This window comes from Dermacentor variabilis, chromosome 1 (genome assembly GCF_050947875.1).
Source record: "Dermacentor variabilis isolate Ectoservices chromosome 1, ASM5094787v1, whole genome shotgun sequence".
In the NCBI taxonomy this organism is placed as follows: Eukaryota; Metazoa; Arthropoda; class Arachnida; order Ixodida; family Ixodidae; genus Dermacentor; species Dermacentor variabilis.
Window position 1 is genome coordinate 140,585,950 of NC_134568.1, and position 13,519 is coordinate 140,599,468.

Here is a 13,519-nt window from a genome sequence, read left to right on the forward strand (position 1 = left end):
TTCAATATATGTAGATTTTTCTTTCTTTTTTAAACGAGAAGCTTTGTGACTTATTCAGCCTGCAGTTCTTTGGGAAGAGTGGAGACGAGAAGAATGAGCACCCTTCGACACAATCCGCTGAACGTGAAACCACGTTCGGCAAACTTACGCAAAGACGTTTTCTTCCCCTCGCAACTAAGTCCCGGCGTGATTTACAGATGTGAGAGGATAAAGCTACTGCCATTTGACCTCTAACAACTTCCATCCAAAAAGCTAAAAGCATTTTTATGAAGCCAAAAAAAAAAAAAGAAGAAGGCGGACGATAAAGCATTTGGCAGGCGTGTAAAGGGCTGATCTACGCGGACTTCGCAACGTCAGGAGGCAACGGATAGACGTTCTTTTCTCAGGGGCAGAAACAAGACGAAGCAGTGCCGGATTGCGTCGTGGCGCCCGCGACGAGCGCTGCTTCATCACCCCGCTTTCCCGGCGCGCGGAATAACGACTCCGGCAGCCGCGGCTTCGAGCCGACGGTCGGATGTGCGAGAGGCGTACGCACATCCGCAAAGTGGTGGCGTTGGCCCCGCGCGCCGATGGCGGCGACCGCGAAACTTGTTCCTTTTTTGCCGAGATCGTCTTCACGCTTGTCCAGCTCGCTGCCGCAGCTGTCTTTGCACGCCGCGCCGGGGCCGCTCAGCTGCCGCCGCCGAGAGGCTCGTCAATCCAGCGCGGACGCGCGTGTTCTCAATCCTCGCCCCGCGCGCATCCTCCGACGCCGCAGAATCCCGGCCGCCGGCGCCCCGTCCTCCTTCTTGCGCTCCCCCTCCCCCCGACATCATAACCGCTGCTCCCGTAGCATTCTATTGCTCGGGTTCCTACAACGCGTTACGCCAGCCATCCTCCTTCTGTGCACGCGGCGTAGGTAGACGGGTAACCCTCTCCCTCCCCCCCTATATATATATCCGGAATACCGCATCAGCGGCAAAAAATCGCGTCGAAAGTCCATATAATTGCTGTCGCAGTAAAATCGTTTGCGCGCTCAAGAATCGAAAGTGCTGACCGTGAAAAGCGTGTTTCTGCACCCGGATCACTTGCTTCGTTCGTTCGTTCGTTTCATCCTTCCTTCTTTTCTTTCAGTGCCTTGCTTTCCTGATTCGAAATCCGTCATTAAAGCAAGACACAGCTAATTAACTTTAATGCTTTCATTTAATCACGCAGTCGTCGATCCTCACAGTCCTGAGTGTCTCCTGCGCTGTACATGGCTTGGTCCCGTCTCTTGGTCGATGCTGTTCAAAACGACAGACCACGAAACAATTAAGAGTAAGCCGTCGCCGGGGGCACCGATGGAAAGTCGAAATGAGCTCAGCGAGGTCGGGGCTCGAAGATGCGCCGGGAGCCACGCCTGGCCTTCCGAGCTCGATATTTCATATCCAGCACCGAACTCGTACCTTCTTCATTATTGTTGTACGTCGGCCGCGAGACGCACAATGGCGGTCATGTGCGCGAGTTGCCACACCGTCGAGGGCCTCATTACGGTGCGCTAGAAAGCCAGCAGGATGAAGCCTTTCACAATAGCCGAGCAGGCATTATTCACAAAAGCCGCACCCGCGAGCGCGCGCGAAACGCAATTGGGAGCCATCGACGCGGCCCCCGTTGTTTCTCTTACCGACCACCTCGAGAGGCCATCGCTCATCGGCCACTACGCACCTGTTGTTTATGAGCCGTGACATTCAACATACAGCTAAGAAACACACACAAAAAGAAGACAAGAGTGCCGACCCACCTAACCGAGCCTTCCCAACTAATGTTCGTGCAGCGAGAATAGGGTGCTCCTGGAACGTTCGCACGCGCGGATGTGCGCCGGCAGGGACACCGAGTCCGCTGCTGCACAGGTGTTAGGAGAGGACTACTTTGCGCGCCTCCCCCCAAACTACCGTTCGTTACCTGTAAACTCGCGGGCCCACGCAACAAGCGTAAGGCGCTTACGTATAGGAGCGGCGCCCGCAGCCGGTGGTCGCGCGTGGTGCAGCGGGCGCATTCGTATACGTGTATATACCACGCGCGGCTGTAAGCCACGCACACCGGCTCTATAGGACGCGCGCGTGGAGGCCTGCGTACCGTGCTCGACCGATCGAGCGAAGCACTTGCGTGCGTGTGTTGGGCGGCGCTGTGCGGCACACTCACTCGGGATGCTGCACCATGCGCCCGAGAGCGCATCCGGCGTGACCCTTGCACCTTGCCGCGGTCGGGCCCGTTTGCGGCCGCCGTGCCGCGGCCGAGGCGGTGGTATACAGCGCCGAAGCTCGAGCGCAGCTACTGACCCCTCCTCCTCCTTTGACGCGGGTTTAGCCTCGTGGGAGAACAGTAAGACAAAGAGTGCGTGTTAGGGGAGAGAGTGGGGAAGGGGGGAGGGAGGGTGCGTGCGTGTTAATGCGAATGTGCTGCGGAAAGAATGTAGCGCAAACTTGGAGCGGAGTAACAGGAGCTGGTACGCAAAGGGGCGCGCATGCCTGTCCATCGCGTGGTCGGCCAGTTTTTACGGACGAATGCGACGCGAGTGCCCAGTATGTGGGTCAGCCGTATAACGCCTGCCTTCTTGCGTCTGTACGTCTGTGCCCCCTCCCGCTCTTCCCTAGTGGCACTGGTGTCGCCGAGATGGCTTTGTCTTTTTTGATGGGGCCACGAAATGCGTAGGCTGCATTGTTCTCTGGCATGCTAAACGATTGTCACTGGTCAGTGCGGACGTCGCCTAGTTGAGTCTGGGTGTCCGGAGCTCAAGCGTCTGGGAAGCCGCAGAATTTATTGACAAACGTCGACTCTTCTCTCCGTGGCAGTGATGCGATTGTTCGTTCTTTTTTGTGCGGCAGGTACACGTGTCTGCGTTTGCTTTCAGGTGTGCGTGTTTGTGTGCGTGTGTGGGTGCGTGCTTGAGGTGTGGATCGATGCATAACGTCGTTCGCGCGTAAGAACACTTCATAAAAACGAGGACTGCTCACTTGTGGTATTAGATGAGATGAAAGCAAAGGGCAGCTGTAACTCACGTAGTTTTTACGACATTACAAACGCAAATACCTTAATATTCGGCCATACCTATACAGTAGATTTGTGTTGACGTGCCTATAGGGCTTATGAAACCACTATATCATTAACAATCACACAAAGAAATAAAAATATTAAGCCTCTATGGCGCAACACCCATAGGTGCAATTTCTATAGCAAAAATTTTTACAAAGAAACACCGCTGAACGTTGTGAATGAACTAATTTATTGAAGGAATAAATGGACGGCAACCTATCCGGCCTAGTGATTGTACTGAGCTAAGGGAAGCTAAAGCAGACTGTACAGAGAGAGTGTATATGTATATTTCTCTGTGGCCCAACGGGGAAATTTGAAGGCCTTTTTGTGTTTTTATGATTTCTTGGTCACCTTGCCAAGCGAGACATCTAGTATTTGACAACTCAGTAGCAATAATCAAAATCGAGAAAGTCTTTCCACATATTCCACATATAAGTAATGATTTGGCTAGAATATACACATTTACTATAGTGCGCCGTTATATTCAATCATGGTGCAAAGAAAATGGAAAAGAACGGAAAGGAATAATTTTGGTGTCCTAACCATTTTACGAGACAGTAAAATATAAACTGAAATATTGAAAAATATATTTACATAGAGAGGCCATCCTGTCCATTTCACTACACATACCAAGGGTTCATGAATTGAAGGAAGGAAGAAAAAACTTTATTGCTCTATTTACAGCTTGCAGCGGCTAAAAGAGGTCTTCATGTTCTACTGAAGTCTCCGTCGTCTTGAGTGGTCGGCGCGCCTATTCCAGAGCACCGCTGAGCCTGGCCACTTTGAGAGCGTGTTGCACCAATCCTTTTTGGACTGTGAGCACGCCGCTGGTGAGCAGGCCCTCCCACTGTTCCGCACTGGGTTTTTTTCTTTGTGGAAAGAGAAGTTATTTCTGCACTCCCACGTGATGTGATATAGTGTTGGGATGGCCCCACACCATGGGCATGTGTCCCTGTATTGACTGGGAAACATTTTATGTAGGATGTGTAGATTGGAGAATATTCCTGTCTGCAGCCTTCGCCAGCCGACTGCTTCGTGTTGTGTTAAAGATGGGTGGGGTGGTGGATATATTATCCTTTTGCCTCTGTGATATTTTAGTATTTTCGCGTACGTTGGTTGCATCGTCATAGTGGTATCCGGGTCCATTGACTGTCCCACGCGGTATGTGAGCTCGCGAGCTAGACTGTCGGCCCTCTGGTTACCCTCTATTCCGGTGTGACGCGGCACCCAGAAAATCGTACGAATTGAACTTTTCATACGAACTTCAGGCGGCCGGAGGGTTGAAGGGCGCAAGGTTACGAAGAATTGTAGGCAGTGGTCGCTATCCTGCGAGACAGCCTGCACGCGCAATCATGTCACAGAATAAGGAGTGTGACTGCTCCTCAGGCGCTCCGAGCGCCACAGTCGGCCGACGAACACGCGCGTGCTGCAAGTAAGACCCAACCCCCCCCCCCCCCAGAAAAAAACAATAAATAAAAAGAATAAAACATTCTGCAGAACCCATATGACGATGGATGTTGACGGTAATGCATTAGCATTGAATCAATATAGCGACACAACGTATTGCCACCGTCGAAACGAGGTATGTATGAGGCGTGTACTGCCACGGGACTCCTCTTTCGCGCTTCCCTAAGAACACTCGGCGCCATCTAACGCATCCGAAATGCATGGCACGACCGGTGCGTGCGCGCGCTGAGAAACGCGTCATGCGGCAACCGGGCTCCTCTCACGTGCATCATTCTGGACATGCTTCATTCTGGACATGCTTCGTCATCTAGTGGCACTGCCAAGAAGTTCGCGCGCGGCCTCCGAGACCAGGAGCGTGGCGCGCCGGTGCGTGTGAACGCTGCGAATTACTCACTCACTTGCCGCGCACCCAGTCGCTCATCAGACTCAGTGGCCGAAGTTGGCGAGAGGTTCGCTGAAGGGCGGCACACGCCCAGTGCATTTGTGGTGCAGCCTGCTCATGCATCGGGTTGCTGTCCTCGAGGAACCCTTGTGACGTGGGTTCGATTCCGCTCGGCGTGGGGGGGAAATGATCTTCTGCGTCATTGTAGAAGCGGCACACTCCCAGTGGCACGTGCCTGGCTGCCCAAGTTGGCGTCACAAAGGCGTTCGTTGAAGAGAGGCACACGCCTATACTCGCACATGTGCAGCGACCCAAGTTGGCGTCAAAGAGGTTCACTGAAGGCCACCGCAGACCGAGTGGCACACACAGTGCTCCAAGTTGGCGTCAAAGACGAACAGCGGCACCTCCTCAGTCCCGCGTCTGCAGCAACCCATGCCAGCGTGAAAGAGGTTCGTTGAGGAGCGGCACGTATCCACGCATTGCCACATACTCGGTCACCCAAGTTGTTCTAATGGTTTGCTTCGAATCCTGTTAGCACATCAGCCGGATGCTCCTTCGACCGCGCACTATACCCAGTGACCCAAGTAGGCGGGAAAACGGCTGGATAGATAGATATCCCAAGGAAAGTGCGTGAAGTACCTAAGAATGCTAACGCATTAAGAACTCGTACGCTCATATACGGGGTGTCCCAGCTAACTTTAGCCAATAGTTTAAAAGTATGCAAATGGCACGTAACTGAACAGAACAAATTTAGGTAATGTTGTTTGCCGTTGCTTGGGGATACACAAACTATATTTTTCATTCCACCTAATTAGATAATTAGTCTTACTTAATTAAGCAGCTTCTCAAGTATTACAATTAAATGAAAAGTGTCAATGAGAAAATTGTAGGGCGACATGAAAAACTCCCGATGCAGCTTTCTGTTGCTCAATACGTGCTATATAAAAGTGTTTTTCCGAGCGTGAAAGAAGCCCGCAAATGCACGCTAAATTGCCGCGCGACTGGCCGCTCGAGGCACTTTGGGTGCATTTGTGGTCTTCTTTCACGTGCGGAAGACACTTTTACGTAGCAGCTATTGAGCAACAGAAAACTTTATCGGGAGTTCTTCATGCCGCTCTACAATTTTCTCTTTGCCACTTTTCATCTAATTGTAACATTTGAGAAGCTGCTTAATTAAGTAAGACCAATTATCTAATTAGGTGGAATGAAAAATATAGTTTGAGTATCCCCAAGCAACGGCAAACAACATTATCTTTGTTCTGTTCAGTTACGTGCCATTTGCATATTTTAACACTCTGGTTAAGGTTAGCTGGGACACCCTGTGTATGAGCGTGCTATATGCTTATGACCGGACGACTGACAAGCGTTACGGCAACTAATTCCGGCGGTTTCTCGGGGTGCAATGAAAGGAAAGGAGGAAGACATTTCCTGCTTTGACGATCGGCGAGCCGCAAAGTTGCACGGCTTCGTCGAATACATATACGGAAGCAGACGAGGCCCCCCTCGTTCACCGCTCTCGTAATGCACGCGCGACTCGCCCCGGATACGACGGCGTCAGCGCTGCTGTCCGACTGGCCGGCCCGCACGCTCCTCAAGTGGCCGCAACCATTACGGAGTCGCGCTGACCAGGCAGAAAAGAGGGAGCGGGAGGAGACACGTATCCTTGGCGAGTGCGGATGGCAGCTCGCGCGTGTGCGTGGCCTCTTCGCAACGACGCACTCTCGCGCGCCGTGTCCGTAAGTGACAATTGTCAAGGCAGAAAAGGGGGAACCGTCTCCACGCGCGCCCTTTCCCCGTGCTCACACACGCCCCGGCTGCCACACCACTGCACCTTCATCTAAAACAGACGCACGCACACAGGCACGCGTTACGATCCGGCTCGTCCGAAGCCGGTCCGTCGGACCTGCATGCGGAGGCGTCCGAATACGGCTGTCCGCGCGGCAGTCGCTCCACTGAACGATTCCCTTCCTTGAGAAGAAACTGGCGCTGTTTTTCCTTTTCTCGAACATCGTGTTTCTTTTTATTTTTCGTCTATAGCGCGTGCTAGCTTGGATAACGCGCATAAACCGCGTTATCGGGAGGGCGCTAAATGCTGCGTCCTCCTCCAAGCCGCTTCAGCATGGACTGCTTCCTTTCACATATCCCACTAATACGTCCTGCTGGGCTGGTTGGTTTTGCGATTCAAACTCAATAATAGCGCAAAAATAGATGGAGACAGCTAGGACAGGCGCCTGTCCTAGCTGACTAAACATTATTAGGGTAATCAGCAGAAAGACTAAGCTATACTAAAACAATCAGTAAGCCAATATAACAAATAGAATAAATACAAAGGCCTTAAATTGCTACAGAGTAAAGCTCTCTCGGGATAACCGCATACACTGTATATCGATTCCCAGTGCGCTGCATCTGTTAAGAAGCCTTGGCAAGGATTTGTAATCTATAGCTTTTTCTTCCACCGCTCGGGGTGACGAGCGGTGCACCGGAGCGGTGACGGTACATTTCATTGCGATAGCAATTATATGGACACCCCAGGCGCACTTATGCTGCAATCGCCGTCGCCGTGATGTTCCGTATGAAGTCCAACGGCTATAACATCGCAGCCGCGCGCCATATGCTGTATGCGCGAGTGAAAGGGTGCGAGGGCGAGTCGACGATGGCTCACCTCAATCAATCTCTCGCGCACAAGGGAGAAAAGCGGGGAGGAAGCGCGCCGCCTTCCGCCGCGCGCAAGGCACCGGGGGGATGGGGTGTTCTACTCCGGCGGTTGCTGCGTATGACGCGGCCGTGCAGGTCCTATCTTGAAAGCGATCTGCGATGGGGATAGAGTGTGCCGACTGCTGATAGCTCTGTGTGCGGTGTGTTTTAGCCGCTTAGCGTTGAAGCAAGAGTCAGCACGAAGGTCAATTCGCTCGCTGCTGCTGGCGTGCTTCTGCACTCCAGCGTCTTTATAGCGAGTTTCCGCGGTGATCGAGTGAGATGTGTTCATGTTTACTTGTGCGCGCGTGACACCATGCTTGTTAATTTATTTAGAAAGCGAACGTTTACAAGTTTTTACTGCCAATAAAACTACTATCCTTACTTCGTATAGATGCCTAATCATTTGCTATCGCAATCGATGCTTCGTCTTTCGGGCGAAACTGCGACTTCATTGGGGACCTATGCGATTAACTGATACAAACAGACGTCTTTTGTAGAGATAGTGTTCGAGTAATTCAAGGGGAAGTCCCCTTATTCCATACATAGCTGTAGAGGTTATTAAACAAAATAATATCATTAATATGATAAAATGCCTGTGTGAAAGCAACAAATATGCCAATAGTTAAAAGTTTATTTTCTAAATTTTACAGAATGGTGCTCTTCATGTTAAGCAGGGTCAGCTCTGTCGACTTATGTCTTTGGAAACCGTATTGTGACTTTGTAGTGAGACCATATTTGGTGCAGAATGAAAACACTTGGTTTAAAATGATCTTCTCCAGACCCTAAGAAAAAAAAAACTGGCAGAACAGATATGGGGTGATAATTTTTAATGTAGAGTTAATTACCTTTCTTATAGATGGCAGTTACTTTAGCAATGATCATGTTAATTGGGGATACGCCTGTAGTCATGCTTAAGTTGTAAATATGTGCTAGAATCGAAGCAATATCATCTACGACATATTTGACAGGTTTCATTTGTATGCTAATTATATCGTATCTAGATGGAAGGAATTATCAAAGCTTAGAAAGACAGCGCGAACTAATTCCGCACTCACTGCTGGTTGGAAGAAAATTGCTTTTATTTGGTAGGATCGATAACGTCTTGCATGTTCCGGACGCATCATCATCGTCTCTTGGTAAAATAATTATTTAATGCAATTACCATATCACATCCCGTAGCGGTGCCTCCTCTTGTGAAAATTTTATCTGTTTATGTCTCATCAGGTCATTTAAAGTTTTGCCATTGTCGCCCATAGAGAAAGCTTGCGGTGGATAGTTTTGCTTTGTGTCTCTTAATTATCCTGTAAATTTGTTTCGATAGCTTCTCAATCAGCACGTTTTCGTGTCCTTACAAATTCAGCATATAATGTTTCTCGCTTCTTTCTTTTTTAGGTGTTCTCTCGTGAACCACGGCTTTCCTAAACCATTGCGCTTGTATTCTTCATACACGAAGTGCGCTGTTTACTCAAGAAAACAAATTTAGTATGAAACAAATCATAATCAACACAATTTCCTCGGAAAAAAAATTCATCGCAGATCGTTAGCCTTATGCATTGCTGAACTGTCTTTAATGTTTTGTCATTGATGTTTAGAACTAATGGGATGTGTTTAACAAATTTTCGCGAACTGTAGTAACCACAAACATATACTTTATCACGTGGTTTCCCACTGGGTAGGTAAGTACAGCACTCGCTATGTATACAGAGCGTTGTAGTTTGTTAAAGGCAGACCAAGCTAGGTTTCGCTAGTTGCAGTAATTCTCGTCGCTGAGAATATGGTGTTCACATAACCATAAGATATGAAAATGTTCTCAAGTTCCCGTTTCTTCAGTAACTTGAGCTTTCACACATTCCGTTCAATGAGAGTCGCCAACTGTTCACGCAAAATGAAAATTACTACGTTGTATGTTTATATGCGACTGCAAACAGAGACAGCTCTGGTCAAAGCGAAAAGTGCGAAGAGCTAGTTAACGCTGTCCGCTGCGAAACACTTCTGAATTGTTGTCGAACGCGGATGTACTGCATCGGTTCGTTTCATGCGGAAGGGGAGTAGTATAAGCGGTGTCCAAACAGACGGTGAGGTTGCTGCTTTTGTTCGCAGACGGTGCCTTAGGAAATAAGGTCGCGCTCCGTTAACGCCGAGGACATGCTGGTGGAGACCTTGTGACGCTGTAGGGCTTAACACACTGACAGTTACTTTATTATTATTATTATTATTATTATTATTATTATTATTATTATTATTATTATTATTATTATTATTATTATTATTATTATTATTATTATTATTATTATTATTATTATTATAATAATCCCGGACACCAGATGCGCACATCTGGTGTCCGGGATTGGCCGCTATACGAATTAAGAAGCAGACGCAAGACCCTCTTCGTTCCTGTAAATGACACTTGCCCGAAGTTAATAGCTAGGCTCGCCGCGACTGCTCGTGCACTGTAAGCCACCGAGGATTTTCCTATAGGCTACTCTCGGGTCTATTCTCTGACACGCTAGCGCTTCGAGAGTGCGTGTACAGGCGGTCACATCTGTGCTTGGTCTTCGGTTGCCTCCGTTTCGAGTGCGCATGCAGGCAGCTCTTTTGTACCGCGCTGCTCGGGCCGAAACGATTTAGCGAAGGGCAGGGCGCCCCCTTAGAAGGCGGCACAAGCACGTCAGCCAGCTCGGACGAGCTGATTAAAAAGCCGGCTTCTTACGGGCGTGGCAGCCCAGGAGCGAAGCCAGCGACGACGCCCACTTTTAGATCGGCTCGCTCGCTCGAGCGCATGTGTGTTCATTCAGCTGTCAGTCGGTGCAAATGCGTTGCCCTCTGTCGCCAGCGAGCACGTCCGCCCCCGTGCATTGTCGCTCGCCCGAAGGCTGCAATCACCGACGTGCACAGCCCGCGTGCCTGCGGAACAGCCGCTGCAATATGCGAGACATCGCTGAGAGCAACCGACGCAATGACTACGGGCGGCATCGTCGAGATGCATGCGCTCAGCTTATGAGGTTCGTCGGGGTCGAGGGAATCGAGCGATGCGTGCCCTATACATTGTATTACTGCGATAGCAACTATATGGAAATTCCAGGAGCATTCTTGCCGTCGCCGTCGCTGTGATGTTTCGCATAAAGTTGAAGGGCAATAACACCGTCGCCGCGCGCCGTATGCTGTATGTGCGAGTGAAAGCATGCGAGGGAAGACGACGATCGCGGCTCAATCTGGCGCGCCATATATGGAGGAAAGCGGAGAGGCAGCATGGGAGGGAGGGTAGGCGGCTTTGACTCCGCCAACAAGTGCGTACTTTGCACGGCCGCCCACGGTAGCGCGCGCCGTTTTTAGAAAGGGATCTGCAGACAGCTCACACCTTCGTGCGCGCTGTGCTGAAGCGATAGACCGCACGAAGGTCACTTCGCTCGCTGTTGCTGCCACGTTTGCTCACACCAGCGTCTAGCGCTTTGTTGCGAGCGTCCGCGCTCATCGAGTGTGATGTGTTCATGATTGCTTGTGCGCGCTGGCACCATGCTTGTTCATTCGGTTAGTAAGCGAATGTTTCCAAGTTTATAAGGCCGATGAAACTAATATCCTTACTTCGTAGAGCTGTGTACTAATTTGCTATCGCAATCGATGCTTCGCCTTTATGTCGAAACTATGACTTTTTTTTTTGGGGGGGCGTGTCTTTCAGTATTCAGTGCACGACATCGCTGCGTGGAATAAAGGGACAGGCGTTGATCGACAACGGTCATTTCTATATTAGACGCACAATGTTTCGTACGTCCCTGTCCATTCTTGATCGTGTTAATTTTGCGGAAGGCAAATTTCGCGCTTGCAGTGGTGGCGTCCCGCAGCTAATTTCATAATCAACAGTGAGGTTAATGTGAGTGGCTTTTTGTTTTACCGACTATTCTCTCCTCCTTTTCTTTTTTTCGCTCCATGCGGCTGCGGAAATCTTGAAAATACAACTCCTCAACGAGATGAACAAATAGCGGACCAGCGACAAACACTTGCAAATTAAAAGCTTTGCGAATTCGGCCTCTGCTCTTAACAACACTTCTAGGCCCGCATTCACAGGAACCTCTTACGCTAGAATTGTTCGTAAGAGACAATTTCAGCAAATCCTGATGCTGGACAGATTAGCGAACGCAGCTGGCCAATCGCAAGGAGCACTTTCGAACGAAAAGCTTTGTGAATTCGGTCCATACCTTGAGATGGCGTGAGCACGCACGCACCCATTACACGCTGTTAAGAACGTGGAGGCGCTGTTAAGAACGGCCCAGCTGAGGTGCAAGTTTTACCAGCCAGTTGCGACAGCGGCGTCAACTTTCCTGGAACGCCATCGCAAACCTCTAGCCACGGCGTCACTAAGTCGACTGTGTGTGAAGAACAACACGCGCGTCCTCGACTATCCGTCGCTGGAGCCAAGATGAGTGCGACGAAGCAGGCTTTGTGCCTGAACCCGCCACCGCCAACCTGGTCTGCTGTGAACGAGGGAGTCCCCGAGGGAACGTAGTTCGAGGCTCCTTCCCACGCGCCGTTCAAGAGGCAAGACAATGGGCACCTGGCGGCGCGCTGCGGGGGTCAGCTAGGGGAATAAAAGGCGCCTTTCCTGAAGTAAGCCCGGAGTTCTACGAAGTCCGTCTGACGTCGGTGTTCCGGACCGTGAACCTGTGCGGAAGTGCGTGTGTGTAAGCCGTCCCGCAGAGAGGCGACTCGTTTACGATGACTGGTCGGCCGTTTCCCTCACCTTGGGATCGAGGGAGGACCGAGTGTTTATAAACCGCTGTTGTACGGCTGCTCAGTGCAATTTCTCTCGCAGTCATGTTAGACTGATACACTTTCTCTCGCAGTCATGTTAGACTGATGAACTGCATGTAGATACTGTAAATAAACCCATATTCCTCGTTCTCGATGAGAAGCAGTCCTTCCCTTCAACAACGTCCTCAGCGTGGATAAGTTCGACGACGGCATGGGCCAGCTACCATCTAATTCATGCCCGACTCCAATCTTGACAACTGATTACGAGCGATGGAATTGAGCCCCCAATCCTAACAACTGGATGTCAGCGCTGGGATCGTCCTACAATTCTAACAACGCACGCACACATACACGTGTGTGTGTGTGCGTGTGTGTGTCAAGTGTCCGGCAGGCTATGATAACCGACATAGTAACACTTCCGGTCCCGTATTCAGAAAAAAAAAACAAGAAACAAAGGCGCTTTCGCTAAAACGCGTACGTATAAAGCGTAAACTCTAGCCAATACTGATGCTGAACATTAATGAAGGCGTTGTTTCGCTACGTTCACTTACGAACGAGGGGCCGAATTAACAATGATTTTCGTTCGTAAGTGTTCTTTGCAACTGGCTGGCTGCCTTCGCTAACTTAGGTCTTGCATCGATCAGGACTGGATGGAATTTGCCCTTACGAATATTTCTAGTGTAAGAGCTTTTGTGAATACGAGCCGAGAGCTTTGTGGTACCGGGTCCAAATTTACAAAGCTTTTCGTCCGTGAGTGCTGTATGCCATTGGCAGGCCACTTTCTCTGATAATACGACCAGCATCAGAATAGGCTATAATTTGCTCTTACAAACACTTTTAGGGTAAGAGCTTATTTCAATACGGACCCCGATTTTCAACGTTCAAATATAGCGGTAGAAATCGGCGTATGCTTTTCTGCAGTTATATTTAGTTACTCGGTAAGTTTAACTCGAGGACAAAGTGAAGACCCCGCGGGGCTTTGCGGCGGTGGCCAATCGCTGTGTGCATTTTGTGAAAGTACTATTTTGCCTTCCCCTCCCTTCGTCCCCACCCCATGCTAAAGATAATAAAAAAGGAAAATATAAAGAATGCGGAGGGCATCATCTCGACGATGAGGTCATCAGTTATGGAATATGACAGCACCCTTCTAGATCACCATAACACTTGTGGGCTTGG